At 44.0% G+C, this 21,564-nt stretch overlaps 1 protein-coding gene across 1 annotated transcript in view; it reads right to left on the bottom strand.

Annotated features, from left to right (window-relative positions):
- Nucleotides 1–20,841, bottom strand: part of LOC105559986 — a 33,254-nt gene extending 12,413 nt beyond the window's left edge. The window contains exons 1-2 of the mRNA XM_012008684.1: nucleotides 20,679–20,841; nucleotides 5,431–5,519 (exon numbers count right to left, since the gene is read on the bottom strand). The gene's annotated coding sequence lies outside the window, so the exon portion shown is untranslated. The remainder of the gene's footprint in view (nucleotides 1–5,430; nucleotides 5,520–20,678) is intronic.
- Between the last annotated feature and the right edge of the window lie 723 nt (nucleotides 20,842–21,564).

The raw sequence follows: 21,564 nt of genomic DNA, 5'->3' as shown, positions 1-21,564 counted from the left end.
CGACGGTTGCGAGACACCCAGTGTGAAACAAGGCGTAAAACCGAAAGACGTATTCGAAGGAACATTATCGTGCTATAAATATGCGGAACGGCAACCTAAATGTCGGACTGGCTATCAATCGTTAGCATTATGTAAAAATAGATCCCGGTTATTTATGCCGATACTCATCCCCGTGCCTAAAATAAAACTTGCTATAGGCCTAAATTGCGGCGAGTGCATAATTCAAGAGTAATCGATTAGAGTGACGGGTGGGATGGGCCATTTATTAAATATCGCGGATAAAGATAGTCACAGAGATAGCTAAATTAATTATGGTGGATGCGTTATACATGTATAAGTTACATCGAAAGCGATTAGTAAAGCACCTTGAGGCGCACAACGCTACAAGTAGAGAAAGAATAACGAAATACAGACCCTCTCACATTTATTGCTCTTTTTGCAGACGCGTTGTTTGATAAACGATTGCGAAAATTCGGCGAGTTTTTATAACTTAAGAGGATCCTTCAGCCATCTTTTTAGCCGACACAGTCAAATATAGTTTTTGCGCTTGTAATTCTTTTTATTAGCTTTTGTGCACAAAATAATATCAGGCTAAGTTGCGGACCGCATAGCAGAACATTTTCATACTTAAAACACTCAGTACAGAAGTCTAATAAAGAAGATATTGGTGTTTGAAAGTTGCAATTCGTAGTTCTAACTAAATTTGAAGTGGGCTTTAATAAAATTGCAAAATTCTTCCATACGATTAAAGTACGCATAAAGACAAAACCAGGGACAGTCGTACGTGATTGAGGTTAGCTAATCTCAATCATTTATAAAGTAATATTTTTAATTTCTCTTCTTTTTATATAAAGTCGACTATTATTTCGACTTTATATAAATCGACTAATATATAAGAACTATTAGAGAAACTTAAAAGCAGTTTTTATATGAACGGATAAAATTCTTTTTAAATGAATATTCTTAATATATTGTATTGGATATTTACGATGAAAGTGGACACTCGGGTTTTCTTTTTATACAAATCATCTTCGTACCTGCCAGAATTGATCACCGAAAGCGACACGTATTGCATTAATCGCGTGAGTTGTTCCGTAAAATCGCAAATGGCAGGCGTTCGAAGGGCAGTTTGTTAAGGCTCGTTAAAGCCTTTACAGCTTCCTACCCGTTCGGAGAGCAGCCGCGTCCCTCAGCCGTGAGCACGCGGAAAGTAACGCGCGAGAAATCACAGGAGAATCCCATGGCAATTGTAGCGTTTCCTGCTTCCTGCGTTTCCTTTCTCCGAACGTGCCGCAGCGGATCGCGCGCTTACTTAATTATTTAATTGATGCGCTATGCACGTGGAAAAAGAAACAGTTAATAGGAAATAACAAAGCGCGATTTAATTAGCGATGCTCCGCCGCGGTATTATCCGCCCGTGTCATCTCGCACGTCGCGTTAACATATCGCGTACGAGAAGTTAAGTCGAAATAAGAGAGAGAGAGAGAGAAAAAAAGATCTCTTAACGCAGCGCCGTACGCCCGAGCGCTTAATCACATTACAGTCCCTTCGGTAATATTACACTTCCCAACCTCCCGTGGCTGTTGAGAAACGAGGTATATTCGCGCGGCGCTTTAAGAGGCCCATTACGCAAATAATTTTATGATCCTTAATTATTCTTGTCCTCCTCGAACGTTTGTCTTCGACGGCGTCTCGAAATTGAAAATAACAGCCCTATCGCACTGAGGCTTCGATCGTGTCTTTAATTCTATTCGCGGCGTTGGGGTATTGTGAGGCGCTGAATCGCCAATTAAGAATACGAAATTGTCTATTTCTCTCGAAAACCGTGGACAAAGTGACGTAAAATTATATACCACGCGCGCAACAATCGCACGAATTGCGGACGAAGTAAAAGCGTTTAGACGGGAAACTGCAATGATAGTCAACCCAACCGGCCAGTTATTTAATTAGTTTATTACACAACGTTTCGACCCTATACTTTTGGGTCCTTTTCGAGTGATACTAAGTCAGTCGTCGTCGTCGACAGGGTTCGAGACCAGCTACCACAGTGCTCACACGTATACATATATTTTATAACTCGACTCTGTCTTATTCGACGACGATGACTGACTTAGTATCACTCGAAAAGGACCCAAAAGTGTAGGGTCGAAACGTTGTGTAACAAACTAATTAAATAACTAGCCAGTCGGGTTGACTATCAGTTTCCTGTCTCAATTTTTAATCATTACTGGTGACAATGAGCAAACTCTCCTTTCGTAAAAGCATTTAGATATGCGTAAAGAGTCTCGCTCATTTTTCTTCAAATTAATTTTTGCATTCGATATCCGTAAAAATTTGCGAAGTTATAGGAAACGCGCGTCTGTACTTTTTCTCAACGCAATACGCTTGCAACGGAAATGTCTCGTATTATTGAAAAGAATATGTCACACGAGATAAGTTTTCTCTTCAGGAGCAATGTAGATAAATTGTCGCGACTTTTTAATCCGCTGTACCGTTTCGCCGAATCGGAAATAATTAGGAATAGAGGATCGCGTGGAGGAGTGTTGTCTTAAGCGCGACTCGAGACCTTCCTGCGCGCGCGGATCGCCGAGGCTACCCTAACGGTACAGTGTTCCCCTCTGATAGAACTTATTTTCGTAGAAAAGTTGAGTCATGCCCTTTCTGCAAGAACCGACTCGCTTGCGTTCCGATGCAACGCGCGGGATTTTATTGCGACTCTATCGTGTTTATCCATCAGCCTCAACCCTTTCACGTCACTGCGAGATGTTGAGATACGTTTGGCACAGCCATTATCCGCTCAGCAGCGAGACCATTAAAAAAGATGCGATTGATATCCGGTCTTCCGCTGGCGCAATCTCGACGCTTTCTCATGCGGTCGACTACCGTATCCGGTGAAAAAAAAAAAGGAGAACCCCGTAAGAAATTTCCTAGCGGCATCATTCTTCAACAATAAACTAAAATTGACGATTTAAGAGAATAACAGCCCCACAGCTCGCTATTACAACGCCGCTCATTAATACGTTACGCGGCTGCGGAGGGGAATCCTTTTAGCACGCGAGATACGCGCGTCGCTGAACCCAGCTCTCAGCCGAATTAATTTCTTTGATATGTAAAAAGATATCCCGGCCGTACTCGTCGCTCTGCGCGTGCTGCGGCCCGCGTTCCGGAAACGAACGGGGAAAACGCGCGAGGGATCGAAGGGAAACGTCCCGCGCGGCCGTTCCGCGTCTTGTCCTCCCGGGTCCCTCTCTCGCGCGATGCGAGAATGCCAGGTGTAACATTCCCGTAGATGCGCACGCGTGACCAATCGGAAATTTGCCCCAAATCTTCAAACTGCAAATCATTGCGATTGAATGCAGCAAGAACCAATAAACAATTTGCCCCAGAAATTGGTTACATGCGCAATGTTTCACCTTGTATTTTTACATCATGCTCGCGACGACTGCGGCCACGGTCTTACACATGGTGTAAAGATACAAGGTGAAGCGGTCTGGTGGATGCGCAGTGTCAATCAATCAGAAGTGGCCCAAACTACCGAATTGACCAATCAGAAATTTGCCCCAACCATCAAACTGCAAATCATTACGGTTGAATACAGGAAGAGCCGATGAGCAATTTGCCCTAAAAATTGGTTACATGCGCAACGTTTCACCTTGTATCTTTACACCATGGTCTTACATACGGGTCTGGAAACTTCGGTGGTGAAGGTTATACCAGTTCCTAAGCCAAAATTAGTTCTTTTAAGATTATTTCTTGAAAACTTTGTACAAAGGGGTTTTCGGGCTCGCGCATGACGAATCCGATGTCAGATTTTTTAAAATTCAAAATGGCCTAAAATGGCGAATGCAAAGTACGTGAATTTTTTAAGTTTTCAAGTTTTTCAGCATTTTCAACTAAATTTATTGTAGATTCCGTGGGTCCTAATAATATCTAAACAACGTTTCTTAGCATAGTTGAATTACAGTTGAATGACGTTATTCTTTTAAGTTTTGAATTCCGTCATCTCGAATCCCCCATTTTGAATTATGAAAATCTAATAAGGGGTTCGTAATCAGCGACTCCCAAAAAACCCCTGTATACACGAAGTTTCACAAGAAATGGTTCAATAGAAAAATGTATGCTTCAAAGGGTTAAAATTTTGGCACACCCCCCACCACAAAAATTTGCCCGAGTCCAAGACCTGTGTGTAAGACCGTGACTGCGGCAAACCGTGATGCAGGGCCGCGAACGAAGGAGAGTCTCGGGCACGCTCCGATGCGCTCGCGCCGGACCCGGCTGCACCGTTAGACTACGCCGCGCGGTAATACGCGCTCGCGGTGGTACACGGTAACAAAATACCCGGTTACCCGTCTGACCGCCGCGCCGAGGTGTCGTTCTCCAGCCCGGAATGCGAATTTTCCGCGAAACGCGGCGAACGTTCCGCCGGAACGGGGACGATCGTCGATGACAACGGCCCGTTAGCTAAAGTTCCCGGTGATCGGCTCAAATCCCTGTTATTTACATATCACAGCGCTAACGATTCACGACCGACGTGAAACGTGTACGGACAACGCGAAATAATTTATAGAGATGAGAGTTCACTCGAGGCCGAGCGATTCGCCAGGCACGCGCGGCCGACGGAAAGTCACTCCTCGTTCCGCTCTTACCGAGGAGTTCGCTTTCGTCAGAGTTTCCTCCGGAGAGTCAGCTCTCGGAAATTCTTGAGGTCGATTGCAATTAGGGGGGAGATCAATTGCAGAGATTAAAGTTACTTATTTGCGCGTACGTAGCAATTTAAACGTCAATTTTCACAGTACGGAGAGGGGGTGTTGTATTGAATGCTAAATGCAGCGTTTTTAAATATAATAATTAGAAATCGCAGGACACACAGGTGGAAAAAACGGTGCTCTCTAAAAATCAATCGGAATGAATTATCACTGAAAACAGCGAATATAGACACTGATTTACAGCATACCACTGCGATTTCAGCGGTCGATTTTCCGTCCTCCGTTATAAGATAGATTTCTAATGCGAGACAGCAGGTTTTCAACATAAAAATTTAATCACAATTTTTTATTCGCAGCAATTGCATGATCTGACAACGAATTTTCCACTAAACAGATTTCACTCCAAGGGCAATAAATTCACGGCGAAACCAATAGATGATGCCTATTAATTTGGCAAAACTCTGCTGTCTCATATTAGAAGCTTACCTCATAATATAGGGGACTCTTCTCTGTACTTATAACCGCAAATCAGTGACTATTCACCATTTTCAGTGATAATCCACTGATTGCCTTTTAGAGAGTACATGAATTCACATATTACATTAAAATTATTGGGCTACCTAGACCTCGCTCGGATCTCAAAGGCGGTTCTCGTTTCCTATTCAATTTAAATGTACTCGAAAAGTGAGTTAGCAGCGAGTCAAAGTAGGAAATCCTGACGTACCTTCGATATTTCAGCTGCTCACTGATCTCAGATCCCGTCCCGAACCTCGGTCCCTCGTAAGTTTTAAGGCTGACGCATGGCGCGCTGTCCTGAAATACCAGAGGTAACGTTACATGGATTATTTAGTGAAAGTTGTGTCGACGGAGCGTGAAATACGCGGACGTCGCGACGGGACGCGTGCGCGTAAAAGACCGCGATCGACGGCTGATAGTACACGGGCGAGTACAAACTCGCGGGACACGCTCCTACCCGGCATAAGTGCGCGAATTTGTGCTCATCCCCGCGTAATCAATGGGAAACGAAGGGGGAAAGGAGGCCCCGAGATGCTGCGTTTTCACGCTTCGTCTCGACGCAATCTCTTAAAGTCACCCGAGTCGAAATTTAAGGATCATTTACATCTACTTAGCTGATCTATGCACCTACATAGATCAGCAATAATCTACTTTGAGGACATTATATTTTTTTACTCCCCCCCCCCTTGAATCTTTAATTCTAAAAATTTACTTTAGCTCCCACTTAAAAGGACCTACTTTAATGCTAAATTGGTAAAAGTAGAAATTTCCGACACTATCAGTTTTAAAGTAGGAGTAAATTTTGTACTTGCAGTTCGACCTCTTTTACTGTCTTGGGTCCTACTAATAGAATTAAAGGTTCAACGTAGGGCCAAAATTTCAACTCGGGCAATCAGTGAATTATCAGTGCAGTTATAAATGTACTACTGAAAATTGCAGTGGTATCCTTGTAACTGTAAATCAGTGACTATTCACTGTTTTCAGCGATAATCCACTGATTGACTTTTGGAGAGTAGGGGACTGTCAGTCCGGTTTTGGAATTTCACCGGCAACTCAGCCTCGTCTGTTATTTTATGGGTGAACTGGCGCGAATATCATAAGTCAGCGCGAGCAGGAACTTCTACCGCGGGGATTAGTCAATCTAATTGTAAGACCGTCGAACCGAATCGCTATGCGTGTTTCGTAGCTTCCTTATTCGGAGTAATTAGAGGCACGCTCCTTTTTTTCCATCGGAACGCATTATTATCAGAAATACATAGTTAACACCTTATCGTTATCGCATTCTGCGTTTCCAACGTGCGCCCCGGCATTCTTTATGGCCGCGAGAAGGAGAGAGAGAGAGAGTTTCATTAGGCTGCACTCTGTAATTGCGCCTGAGAATGCACTCTACCCAAACGTAAAAAGAAGAAGACGACTCGGTGAAGATAGATGAAGAGTCAGATTAAAGAGATATCAAGAGATTTATGATGAGATCCCTAAGAAATCCTAGCCGGATCAAACTTTATTAGCCTCGCAAGAAGCCGCTGGCAGTGTCTTAAAAATACGCCTCCGCGCAAGCGACGAGAAAAAGTCGCGAACTCTCAAAGTCACAATGTCAACCAGATTTAATATAACTTTTTTTTACATCATCTGGCACACTTTTCTCTGGCGAGGATACTTGATGTAATCGATTCTATGACAGTGTACGGTGATGCGTCGCCAACCTTGGCCGCTTCCTGTCGCACACGCGCGCGCAGTCACGTACAGTCTTAACCATTCAATGGCCTGAACTTCAGTTTTACTAAGATTCACGTTTTCATAATCCTTATTCCCATCTATACATCGATGAGTTTCAGGCTGTAGTTGACACAGTTTCTATACAATTTGGGGTGATAGTACCATAGACTTGTACACTAGACTGTCCATAGGGACAACATACATTAGAGTGCAGACATATCAAAAAAGTCATGATCTCTCTCTCTCTCGCTCAGCGTTAAGAGTGGGGGGGAAAACGAAAAAGTTAGACAGAGACACATTGGCTCAGCTCAGCTCTTCCTCTCTTTCTATATCTTACGACCGACTCTATATCTTACGCCTCCTACGGATGGCGCAGTCTAGTATACAAGTCACACTAGTATACAAGTCTACGGATAGTACATACACGCAGTCTGAAACTCAGCGATTTGTATAGATGAGAAAAATGATGATAAAAATGCAGGTCCAGGCGTCAATGAATACGACTGTACGTACACCGTATACGTGTTTGCCGACACAACTCTCGTCGACCAATTTTCAATTAGAGTCAGACTGCACCATGCGCTCGCCGACATTGTTTCGAACGATAGCATGCGATCGCCGTACCAATTATGGCTCACGTGGTTTCAACGTGCTTCGAATATATTCGCAAACCGCGCGCATGCGTCCCTACTTTGCGGTATAATGAGGATCATCGGCGAAAGAATTCGCGAAGGCTTTCGATGATGGTCAGGTCGAGAGATGTCCCACGCGATAACGCCAACGCGATCCTACATCGCGTCGCCTTGTTGGCGGAACGTAAAGAGGACGAACGCTCGATGCCTCGGCCAGTCATGGACTTTGGGCATTGGAGATTCAACTGTGTACAACGATTGACACAGTAGAAAATAAAATGTTAATGTTAACATTTTCCACGTGTCCCAAAAGGCCCACTCTATATTTTAAGTTAAAAGTAACATTCATCGCGTGCGTTACTTCTTGACAAATAATGTATGTTAATTAATTAACACTATACTTGACATTTATGTTTATGTTCTTTTAACCACAAGTGTGATGTGATAAAAAAACAGACAGGATAAGTAAACTGTACGAATGGTTACAAATTAAAATAGTTGAAATAACTTTTAAGAAATGTCGATATTACATGTTTTGCTTGATTTTGTGAAATAGTTGTGCTAAAAGAACTCAAAATGATATTCAATTTGTAAATGACGTACATAAAGTGTCAAGTTATTATGTTAACATAAATATAACACGTAAAAATGTTACAAAAATAATAACATATCTGTCTTATGTTAATTTTACATTGAAACAATAAGTCTTGGTAACACAAGAAAATTTTAACATTTCAACACACGATTTTCTACTGTGCAGGTATAACGAGGAGAATAACAAGGAGTCGATATTTATAAATTTCATTAAGTGCGAACGCGAAGTAAGTTTCAAATACAGTTTTATTTTAACTTTTTGACTTAAGTATCTAAACATATAAAATTAAAGCCTCCCTGTGAACAAACTTCCGAAGGATCTCATTGTTGTCATACTGAGAAAAGATTTAGATTTCCAAGGTGAATCTGTGTTCGGGAGAAAGTATGCCGTATCTTTCTTGGAGAGATGTTTGGTATCTGCTGAAAGTTTCGGCGTCTTAAATCGCATTCGCTGTAACTAAAAAGAGATTGTAAATTCTAATTAGTTTCTAAAAGTAGAATTTTGAATTCTAAAAGAGGTCCCTACGTTCCCTCTAAAAAATCAATCAGTGGAGTATCGCTGAAGGCAGCGAACAGTCGCTGATTTACAGTTATGAGTATACCACTGCGATTTTCAGTTCACTTATAACTGTAAATCAGTGACTGTTTCCAGTTACAATCCACCGATTGATTTTTCAGCGAGTTCGAAATTATTTTTCACTCTTTCTCCTCCATTCTATTTTTTCTATTTTATACTATTTCAAATAACGGAGATAGGTGCAAAAAGAATTTATATTTGTAAAATGCAAATCTGCGTTATGTAAAATAGCCTAATGTAACGTTCTATGCGTTATGTACAATAAATTCTTCCGTCAAGAGGTAGATAAAGATGTATAATCTTATTGTTCAAACAATATATATTATGTAAAGTTTATGCGAAAGAGTTGGAGAGAAGATAGATTTTTATAAATGCTACCGAAAGTAGAAGGAACGAAAACTAGCACGTATTCACGATCTGAAGAGACTTTCTCTATAAATGCATTTATGTAGATGTGGAGAAACTTTCTCAAGCTAATCGGTCGGGCAAAATACTGCTACTTTGAGATAACACAACGGATCCTTTAGAAGCAAGCAAAAATCTTCCTTTAAATTTTTAACCAAAGATACACGTACACTCGTGATAAATGCGATAAGTAGACGTGTGACATTTTGATTGCGTTATTTTGATAATGTTTTTGGTGGGCAGGGCTTCAATAAGACGACTTAATGTTTTGATAGAACAATTTACGACATTTATTAAGGCTAAACATATGTTAAAAAATGTTACATAAAACATAACATAATAAAATAGCATGGAACAAATTACTGAAATTACATATCATTTTTAGGCTGTAAAAGCAGTGACATGTTTTAAAAAAGCAAACAAACACAAATCTTAGGCATAAATCTCGTTGGTTTAGCTCTAAAATTGAACAAAAGGAACTGAATGGTAACATTTCACAATCTCTAGCAAAATTATTGATATCTAAGTAACAAGAAAAAGATGTTAATTCTTCAAATATTTACTTGCGGCTGCGGAGTTGATTTGGAACAATTTTCAACCTTTTTCTCTGATACAAGTGATACAACATTGACGTTATTTGGACGCCATTTTGCGTGTTGAGGATCATTTTGCGTTTTGAAAACGTGTTGAAACGAAGTTGGGGACTCCAAAATATAAGAAAATAACATTAAAAACGTTCCTGGGGCATTTTGTGTATAAAGATAGCATCAAAATGTCACACCTCTAGCGATAAAATATACAATAACTCGTTTAAAAGCGCAAAGTGCGAAACTGCCGAGACTGATTGCCTCGAAAATTTGCACGGAAATAAATCACGCGTGTGTATTAATCATCGTTTATCTCCCTCTTAAAATAATTCCCGCGAGCCATTTAAATAATCGAAGGTTTACGTGTCGTCCAAGTATATTTCTGCCGGGAAACGATGACAAAACTTTTCTCGTGTGCCTGTAAACACGTCGCCGGCGAGATTACTCATGGATGTCGTGCTGCAGCGGGGTGACTTATACTTTCCGTGGAACTATTACATAAAAGTATCACCGGGGCGGCGACGATGCTACGCGGAATGGAAAGGAGAGGTGTGTGCTGCGCGTTCCGTCACGTCGGATACCTTGTACTACAAAAACGGAAGCGCGTGCGTAGAGATGAGAGAAGAGGGAAGAAAAGGAGAAAGAGAAGAGAGGATGACAGATTTATATTTGATATTCGCCAGCGAGAATCTTTTTGAAGACGGACGGAAGGACTCGTATATTATGCAGACACATGACGGCAACTATGCGAGGCAATGACTTCGGAGAAACAAAGCGACGAGAAAAACACGGGGAGAGACGTAACCGTTTCGCAATCTCGACGTTATCGCAATTCTTCTTTTTTTTTCTATAAAAACGATGTATTTCGAGAAGATCATTGTGATTTTCTAAAGCAACGTCATCGATAGTAGAGGGTATACGAAATTAAAAACAGGAAATCGGTAACACTTATTGTTAGTCGATGTCTGTTCGCGTCTTAGAAGGTTACGAATTACGTACACCGTACTCTGACGATGTTCGAATGTAAGGAGACAAGTAAAAATGAAGCGAAAAAACAAATTTATAAGAGTATATCAAGAATAGATTAAAAACGTTTACTCTAATTGTACGACATTTCAGTGCAGATTTTACATTCTTGTTAATGATGCGCAGTGATGCGACAATTAATTACGTATATCAAAATAACAAAATACACAGTTTACATTTAACTGTATCACAAAATACTTAACTATTCAGGAAGTTACGTCTCACTTCGCGCTTAGATAGAAATTAAAATGTTCCACGTGGTGAAAGAAACGTTTAAAATGTTTAATTACGAAGATTTCTCAAGTTTTTCGACAATCAATAAAATGCATAAGGCTCTAATGCAAAAACACGCAGTAATAAAGGAGCAAGAGCCAAGACAGGATGTTAGTGTCTAAGTAATTTTAATATTTTTAGATGGCTCTTACTCCTTTATTACTTCGTATTTAAATTTTATCGCGATCTCTTTATCGGCATTAGTTGCAAAACAACAGGTTTGCATTTTGTATTAAAAAAAGAAAAGAAATGGAAAGTAGATGTCGGTGTCCAGCTAACTTAAACCATCTCCGGCATCTCTTCTAACTTTTTTTTCTCGACCGATTATGCCCGCGCTTCCTCCATGTCGCGTTCTTGGAAGCAAGGTATGACGTGAACGCCCAGTCACGCCGAATGTCTCGATGCCTTTCTGCGATCGAGCCTTTTAAAGTCGAACCAGTATCCGATCCGGAGACAACGGCGATCTCGTTACGCAAAAGCCGCGCGCAAAGCCTTCGACTTTCACTGGCCGCCGCGCGCGGACACACGGGTGTACGCGTGCGCGCTCGCGCGCGCGTGCGTGTGCCCTTGCGCGCCTCCGCGCACGCGCGCATGAGCACGGGCGAGCGCGCGCGCGGTTGCTTTTGTCGCGCATCGCTGAACGCACGAAAAGTATGAGGATAAACGTAACCGGTGGATTAAAGGACCGAGAGGAGCGAAACGAGAATTACACCGCAACTTATTCACCGTACGCGAGTGCGCGTCGTAGATCCTCTTTGATTGGTCGCTTTCTGCGACACGGCTTTACAGAATTTGATTTTCCCTTTTTAGACGTCTGGCTGGAATGTCAGGAAAATTAACACGGAATGAGAAATTATTGCTACGATGGCGTGAAACTCGGCCTTTCTGGCCTCGCGACAGGATTAAACGTTGGATTTGAAACGACAAATGGATGACCAACGGCTCGTTGTTTGATCCTTTACTCATTCGAAATGCGCGGAGGGCTGAAATATGGCGATTTTAAACTAGAAAAGATTTTATCGCGCCATTATAAATGGGACATCTCGGAGAGTAAATTATTTCCTATTATTAATTCAAATTTATATCTCGCTCGATCTGTACATTGGCTCGAGGCAGGAGCATAAACATGAAGCGCCGGCGAAACGAGATGTTACAGGTAGTTGCAAAAAATAATAAAACACGGTTGCAAAAAATGATTGCCCGCGCGAGAAGCAAGAGGACGAAAATAACCGGACGGATTAAGAGGAGGAGAAAGGGGAGACGTCGCAGATCAGTCTGGGTGAGTAAATTGCGGTCTCCTTTTTCCAGAATCGCGAAACAACTAACTTCTTCCGCGCGCGACATAAGAAAGGAGTGACACGCGAAGGTGCGCCCTGCGGGTGCATAACAATGCGCAATTTCTTGTAGTTTTAACATACTGATATTGGGTACAGTAAATACAGTGTGCAACGAAAGTTTGCGGACTCGGTAGCGAGTTTAATAATTTATCGCGGTGGAGTCTGGGAACTCTCCTGGTTTTACATATTGTACAATATTATCGAGATATTCCTGCATAAATATGCACGGGGAAAAGAAGACAAAAATGCAGATGTGCGTGTTGCTGCGCTAAAAACGCGGAAGAGAGAAAGCCGTAACGAGAAGAAGGAGGGTATAGAAAAGGATGACGCAAAGTGCACGATAATCCTTGGTCAATTATTGCACCTTTAGCGTCGTTACGTCACAATCAATTGTAGTAAATTAAGAAGTAAATTGCGCGTACGCGAAACTGTCGGGAACAATTTCCTTTCAATTCATACGCCTGCCATATGTCGCGCAGAGTGCGTCAAATAAGTAAAAATTAATTCAAACGGGTTAACGCGGAGATAAACTTTCCTTGCTGATCGAGCAAAAGGTATTTATTGGAAATCATTAGGCAGTTGTAGCAGCGAAAGTGAATAGAACTAACACGGCCGGGAAATTGTCGTCGTAATAATAGCGTTCTTTATATATCGTCACCGATAATCGATGGCGATTAATAAAACAGGCACAACGAATGTTATCATTTAAAACATTGCTTCTTCCGAAGGAGGAAAAACGTCGAAACCAGGACATTATCGTTGCAATGACAGCAAGCCCGTAACGCTTTTTAGAGCGAGCATAAAAGCTCATTACATCTGCGCCGTTTCTTCCGAGGGCGAGAGAGCAGATAAAATCTGGGATATGAATTATCGTTCTCTTCAGAATAATAAGTCGGCAATAAGACAAATATAACGGGTTATCACTTGAAAGTTGTTTCTCGAAGGGAGTAAAAACCGACAATGAGATCAGGACCATTACTCTATTATCGATACTCGCAGCCACGGCTGCCGCGCACGATCGCGCCGATCTTGTCTCGCGCCTTGTCGCGCGTCAAAGAAACGGATATACAAACGGGATCAGATAGGAGGAAAGAAAACCGAAATATCAGAGTGCAGGGACAGCTGTGGACTGCGCTGTCTCGCTGCAGCCGCGGATTATGTCCAATCACACTTTTGCTATTGCGAAAGTGTGTTCTAGCTCGAAGTGAATGGTTGCAAAGCTGCTGCGTCAGGGACGTGGTGTGTATATGTATAGAAAGAAAATAGATCGCATTTTCGAGCGACCGCCGGTTACGAGCCACGCGAGTTGTCGCTGGAAACGGAGCAGATTTCGAGCGGAATGTCCTGGTGTATCTAACCATTTTCGGCTAATTGACGTATCTGGGACAAGAGTAAAGCACAAAACTCAATCATTCTCACTGTTCCGGTTAAATGAAGGAGTTTACAATACAACAAAAATGTCGTGATGCTTATAATAATTTTGCTTTCTATTTTAACAGAACGTAATTGAAATAAAGGAGCTTAATATTTGACATTATAATGTTACGAATAATACACGGATAAAGTCCTTTAAAATCATGTAATCGTGAGACAACATGGCATTTCGAGAGACTTTATGAGAGTTTTTAAAATTTTACCATACATTTTATTGGTAAAATGTACACTAAGTATAATTACAAGTGAAATGTACCGGAAAATTAAAAAGAAACTCTCATAAAGTTCTTCAAAATGCCCCACGATTACACGATTTTCAGGGCAAATTTTAAGAGAAAATTCTCCCCGTGTAAGATCATTCCATTTCCTCCCATATTGCTGCGTAAATCTCAAAACGGAATACATATATGTAACATTATTTCAATCGCAATAAGATGACTTTCCGTACTTATGCGTCTGCAAATAGGTCGCCTCATAGCAGAAACGAGGGCTAACGCACGATAAACATATAATAATATATTTCAAGCGTACGATTAACGCAAGTCTAACGCAGCGCCTTTGCAGTTTCCGTCCGACATTGCGTACGACAACCGTATAGGGAGCATTAGCTGGGGATTATGAAATATAAGTCGCTGATAAGATTCGCGTAATGGCCGCCAAAGGGAAAAATGTTTATTACCGCGAGCGTAACGTGCACGGTGGCCATTTTCCGTGCAATTCTTTTAATTTATTTTAATGGTATGCCATTAAAATCTTTTACGGTGCTTACACGCAGAAAGTCGCTATTACATGCGAATCGCAACGGTCGCACGCGCCTCCGTGCGCTTAATAATTTCATCGCAAATACTTTACCCACGAACATCTATGTCTATTATACGTCATGGGAATCTACCTATCGAGCTTATGGATCTCACAGTGGCCAAGTTGTACCCTCGTCGAATCAATTATCCACGATTGCGTCTACCGCGATTCCTAATCTGCATTTAGCGACATTAAAATCAGCCATCCATACATGCAGCAATAATTGACACGTCTCATGTGCGCATGCTTTGAAATAAAATTTATTTCAATGAGAGTGTACGTGTGTATGAGAATTAATATAAATCATATTCTGTTCTTAGCCTTTACATTATATTAAATATAATATAAAAAAGTGAAGACATTGAAAAACTTAACGTAAATAACGACCGTTATCGACACTTTCATTTTTAAATAAATTCTTACAGCGAATTCGGCTGCTTGCACTAGTGTGCACCGAGTGCACATTAAGGTTTTACAGTCAGTTCTTATATTTAGGGATCGTCTTAAATATCTCTTGAAATATTTCGTAGCCAGTAAAATGATCTGTATAGCATCCATGCGGATCATTTCTTGGCTAAATACTCTTTGAACGTGTATTTAAGACAAAGTTAAATATAACAGGTGACTGTAAACTGGCCTTAGTGTGCACTCAGTGCGCACTAGTGCGAGCAACCGATTTCGCTACGCTGAGAAAACTGTCCGATTAAATATAATCGGATAATCCAATGCCATAACAACAAACGGATATATCCAATTAAATTGTATATCCGATGAAAAATGTGATCGGTTTTTCAATCAAATTTCATCGGATGCATTCATAATTTGATCGAAAAACTTAACCATCGGAAACGCTGTTTAATTGGTTTATACGATGATAATTTTTCTCAGTGTATTAGTTTTATTAAATAGATTCCGCGACTGTACGATTATTCACACCGTGCATCTCCGTATGTTTGAGAGAGCCATTTCGATTTTCAATCTTGATTATTAATCTTGTAATTAAAAAATTCAAAGGTAACAGCGAGCAATTTTCTAACCCCGCCTCTCGGATCCCGTAGTTTAAATAGAATATTAGGTACGAACGAGCTACATAAATTAGCAGCAATTTTATTTATCTTATCAGTCTAGCTAGATTGGCGCCAGAAAAAGAGATACCAAAAGATCAGCAGACCTTTACTTTTACGATGTATTCCGCAAAATACATGTACGTGATTAAAATACACGTTTAGCTAAAAATATCGCAATCGTTAAATGCAATAATTATCTTGCCCTCGTGCAAATCCACAATCTCTCAATATATTTCGATGTTAAATTAAATCGCTGATTCGAAAGAAGAAAGACAATCGTTTACAAACATTGTGAAAAGATAACTAAAGTCTGTTGGCGTTTGACATTGTATAAAACTTGATCAGAACGTATAAAGAAGCTTCACGTTTTATTCAAGAGAGAAAGGTATAAGCAAGAGGAAAAGAGACAAATAAATTTAAATTGCGAAAGGGGGGGAGAGAGAGAGAGAGAGAGAGAGAGAGAGAGAGAGAGAGAGAGAGAGAGAGAGTGTGTGTGTGTGTGTGTGTGTGTGTGTGTGTATTTTAATTCTTTATCAATTATTACGAATCAGATTCCGTTCTGCAAATTCAAGATCGAGTCGCTCGATCATCTCCCGATTTTCCTGCACAATTTCCTCGGCGAGGAACGCGCGTACATCCGCACCTATGCGAGGCGCGTAAGCGGCAGTGAATAAAGCGACCGTGCCCCGCACCAGTGACGTCATCCTCGCCGGATCCAAGATGGCGATCGCGTGTTCGCCAGGCGAAATCGACAGCGGGCAGCGGCGGCGGCAGCAGGACCGGTTTCCGAGGAGGCGGTACCACCGTCGCCGCCGCCGCTGCCGCAACCGCCGCCGCCACCGCCGCGGCCGCGGCCGCGGCCGCATCGACGTGCATGCCGTGTCGGCCGCAGCGTGTAATTTCGTCGTTTTGCCGGGCCGAAACGCCGAAGCTACGAAACCGCCGCGTACGTTTCGGCTATCCTGCCTAACATGGCGCGCGGTAACAATAACACCCTATAATTTGCACGAGTGTGTCCGGAATCTCTCGTATTTTTCTTCATACGTAATTTCATTATCTGTCAATCTGAAGCATAGTCGATAATTAAACACTTTAATTTTTTAATTAAAAGTCAGCACACAAAGACTGTTCTTTTGGGGGGTGAAAAATGCATGCCTTTGTATCGTTTTAAAGATGTCTACTTGACACTATTTTTGAGATACACTGTTCTCGATTTAAACGTTCAAGTTACAATATTGGAGGAAAGCTAAATCAAGTCTAAAATGAGTAAGAAAATTTATCCATCGAATAATAAGATTTAACTTTGTTAATGCAGTCTTGAAGATTAACGTTCGCTAAAGAAATGTCCGAAATTCGGTACCGTTTACACCTCACGAACCGTAAAAAGAAATGTTGAAATTGATGCGAAGCGATCCAAAAACCATATATAAAAATATCGCAAGAAACGCGGAATAGGGCCAGAGGTTAGATCCAATTCGGATTCCTGGGATAGTGTCAGCCAACAATTGTAAAGTAGGGGGGACATAGCGACGTCGGCCATCGCATTGAAATGCCGCTATGGTGAAGATGAAGGCCCAAACACAATTCCTGGCAACCGGCAACAGGAACAGGGAATAGAATTTCTGACGCGTTCGACTGGTTGGAAGAAAATTTCCGGTGAATCCAACGCGTCAAAAATTCTATTCCCTATCCCTATTGCCTGGCATTGTATGATAGGCTTAAGGCGAACCGCGATCGCGCTCGGTGCCCTAATCGACGGGCAGCAAAAACGATCCCCACGTGTCGACCTACGCGCTCGCGGACGCGAGGTTTTACACTGTCATTATCGTAAATTTCGCGCTCCGCGTGAATCGCGCGGCGAATCGGCCGAGCGATAGACGGACAGCGAGGAAACTGGAATTTCGAACAGAGCGTGCTGGAAGGCATGCTGTAACGCGTGCTGGAACGCGTCCCTTCGCCGAGGATCATCGCGTGAGCGTATCGCTCCTGATTAACGTCCCTCTCCCTCCTCCCTTTCTCTCTCTGTCTCTCTGTCTTTTCAGCTGCATAGTAAAATTTTCTCGAGCGACTAATTCGAAAATCGATACGGCGCCGCGGGTGAAGCGCGCGGCGTTCCCTCGGATGCGTGGCCGTGCGTATCCTGTTCCGCGTAGAAGCCGAGACACGCGCCCGTCGCGTACGTCGCGCACCTCTCGCGCGGTAGCGGATGCCAGTGGCGTAGCGCGACGTTTTCCACGCTTTCCTCCTCCGCGCTCGACGCGTCTTTTCTCTCGGGCGTCTCGACGAGAACCCGCGCGATTTTACCAAGACGGAAAGTAACGACCAATTAATATGATTGCCACGCGGAGGGAATTTTCTCTTGAAATTTATGAACATCGTGTAATCGTGGCATTTTGAAGACTTTTATGAGAGTTTTTTGAAACTTAACCGTACATTCTACTAGTAAAATGTATACCCAGTATAATTACTGGTAAAATGTGTGGTAAAGTGTCAAGAAACTCTCGTGAAATTTTAAGAAAAAATTCTCCCCGTGTGCACATTTAATTTCGTTCTACAATACATTCATTCAACACTTTTCTTCTTCTCTCAAATCACACGAAAAACAATACTAACCCGAATAGTAAGATTAACTTTTGCAGTTATACACGAAAAATGAGACCGCAGTAATAGCCAAAACTCGAAACTCTAAGTGATATCGCAATAAAATAGTTAAAAAAAGTTTAATTAAGAAAATATATCGCCGTTTGCTGAGCGAGACAAAAGATGTCAATCGGTAGAAACTTTTTCGTCGTTCTTCAGAAACTGTCGAGAGGACACGCCGAAAACTTTTCCCAACGTCTCTTCTCCGATACTGTATACTCGGACTTGATGATCGTCGAATCTTTTCACGTGGCGTCGCTCGTACTCTCGAGCGTCTATCAAATCCGTTTGCTTTTCTATGGATCCCGCTTGGATCATCGCGGTCTTTTCAACGACATCGATGCTCGATTCATCCATCACCGTTGAATATACGAAGCCGTTGGCGCGAGCCATACGAAGCGCACGGACTGCACGTTTGAAAGTGCAAACGTTGATTATCGATCCATTGATCGATTACCGTACTGACGGGGCGCCGCCAATCAAACGGAACTCACCGAGAATTCTTTAAAACACCTGCGACATCGATCGAGCGCACCGCGATCCACGTCCTTGCGTGAAACCGCCGGACAATGCCTACTTGCAGTTCCCTAATTTACATCGATACCGATACCGCCTTATCTGCCACGCAATACAAACTATTTTAATATCACTCGCGTGGCGCCTGTAAAGTGACTCATTTCCCCGAAATACGTCGTTTTTATTTCCGCTGGCTTGTTTTCGCGAAACAGACTTGGGCGAAGTAGAATTGCATACGGAATCTCGCTTCCTAGAATTTATTCTGAGCCTCGAGTTAAACTTGAACCGTCGAGTTTGCGGATAGACGATCAAATTCAAGCTCGCCTCGCGGATAAGCGTAGAATCGCGATTCGCACTGCCGCCCTTGACTACATCTCCACCAAGGGTCAGAATCGGGTTGGGGTGAGCGCTTCGGCGGAAACACCAAATTCAAACCTAAACGCTACCCTAAGCCCTACCTTATAAAATTTTAAGGTAAAACAGAATCGAGGTAAATCAAAAGGCTACTTATTACTTTTTAACCTGTTGGCAACACTACAGGAACCTAACAAGAGACTCTTGTCATTTCCACCGTACCTCATTAACCTTAAAAGTTTGTAAGGTAGGGTTCAGGTACGAGTTTGGGGTTTCCACCGCAGGAGCGCTCACCCCAATCCGATTCTAACCCGACTCTAACCCGACTCTGACCCCCCGGTGGAAACGTAGTCTTTGAGAATTCGGGCGAACGCGTCGAACACGCGAAGCTTATCCGACGTTAAACGGAAGGTACGCGTGAATGCGGTATCGCACGGGGCACGCGGCACTCCGTGCCCCCAGATCGAAACCTTGAGACCAGAGGAACGAACGTCCCGCATCCGCGGTCCGTTACGGCGGTATCTGGCGAAAGGTCGATACACTTGCCGCGAGTATTGGATACCCCCCGCGAGGATAAAGGAGAAAGGAATGCGCGGCACCCCCCATTATGCGTCCTCGAGCGTCTCGAGCGTCCAATTTTTCTTTACGCGGGCGGACCGTCGCGTTTCCGCCTTTGAATTTCGGGCGCGCTTTTCAAACGAAATGGACGCAAATTGCACGAAACGTCCAGTCGCGGTTCTCGCAAAGAAGAAAGGTGCGGTACCTCCGGAAGTGTTCCGCGTTAATTAGCGCGTCCTTCAACGACGGATATTGCTTCTCGGCGCGGGGGGACAGGGGGACTGCCGAAATGAGCGAGACGGGGAGACTTTTCAGCCGGAGACTGCCCGCTCGCTTTCGTACTCCTGCAACGTCGGCAGGCGCGAAGGTCAACGAGTTTTCTACGCGAGCGGGAAACGCCTATAGCGTGCGGGGCACCGAGGCGCGCTCGCTCGCGCGCGCGGCTCACTCGCGCTCGCAAAATTGCTACCGGGGGCTGCCCTACGGCTCTCCGGGTTCTTCCCCGTCCGGAGTCTAATGAGCGCGTCTATTCGCGCTGACAGTCCGACGACCCCGTCGAATTCTCCGCGGCGAGCCGCGAGTCACGCACCGTGTCGGAAACTCTCGCTCGACCTCGATTCGCTCGCCGTTGTCAGCGTTGAGATCACCGCTCGGCGTGACAGGCGAACGCTGAAAAGCGAGCGCGCGAGACCGAGCGTCACGCGCGGGCTCGACTCGCGGAAACTCGCCCGCTCTCTTCCTCCGCGGTTCTCCAAGTCGCGCGTACGACCGGCCGCTCGCTGGAGGAAGCTCGCCCAGGTCGGAGCGCCGGAGGATCAACTTCGTGCCGTTCCTCGCCGGTCGGTTCCCGGCGTGGACGCCTCGCGACGGACCTCCGACGGTGATCGCGGCTCGTCTCCAGCGTGCCGTTTATGAAGTATAACACGCGGGTTCTCCTACCTCGTAGGCGTTACCGCCGTGCGTTGCGTGCGTGCGTGCGTGCCTGCGGGCCCGCTTCCGAGGGGGGGCTCCCGGGGGAGAGCTGGCGTGCGGGCGGTATACGCTCCTGCCGGGATCTGCCGCGCGCAAGCAGGTAAATATCGTCTAAGCGCGATCGCGCGGCCACGACTGAGTCCGTTCTCCTGAGAGAGCGTTTCACCTGCGACGACGGAGCCCCCCTCGGCGGCCTCGGTGCGACGCGCGAACTAAACCCGCCGCGCCGCCGCCTTTTCCTCTCCCACTCACGATCGCGTCGCCGTCGCCTTGCGTCGCCTTGCGTCGCCCTGCGTCTTTGTACGAGACCGCGTCCAGCTCTTACCTGCGATTTCTGTTTTCCACCTATTCGGCCATCCGCCCACCTTCTCGCGCGCGCGCGCACCGGGCGCCCCCCGTACCCTTCGGGATCGCCGACCGGCAGCATCCGGGTGATTCGTCCCCCGTTCCCTCCCTTTGACAAATCGTGGGAGGCGGAATGTCTTTTTTTTCTACGGTCAGCAAGACGGAGCGGGTTGCGGACAGGTGTGATGATAGGGCACGGTCGATCCTTCCCTTCTAATCCTCGCGATTGATCTTCGTAATTTGTCTTTTCTCTTTTTTTTTTTCAAAGGGCCACTTCTTTCACGGGGTAAATTGCAGATCGCGAGCGATGACGATTAATTTTCGTATCGCTACGCGGGTTGATTTGTAGCTTGTAAACTGACGCACGTGACCGGGTCGGACGGCGCTCGGATTATTTGGATATCTTTTATGGCGTTCGCGAGACGCGCGTGTCTCTTTCCTGCGTTTATGGCAGAGAAGCGAAGTGTCTACTTACGAGGGCCAGGTGAAAAGTTCTCGAAATGAGGTA

Source organism: Vollenhovia emeryi, unplaced genomic scaffold (genome assembly GCF_000949405.1).
Source record: "Vollenhovia emeryi isolate VEMERY1.0 unplaced genomic scaffold, V.emery_V1.0 DF939246.1, whole genome shotgun sequence".
Classification (NCBI taxonomy): Eukaryota; Metazoa; Arthropoda; class Insecta; order Hymenoptera; family Formicidae; genus Vollenhovia; species Vollenhovia emeryi.
The sequence above is the reverse complement of the archived record's forward strand: the minus strand, read 5'-3'. Positions and strand labels throughout refer to the sequence as shown.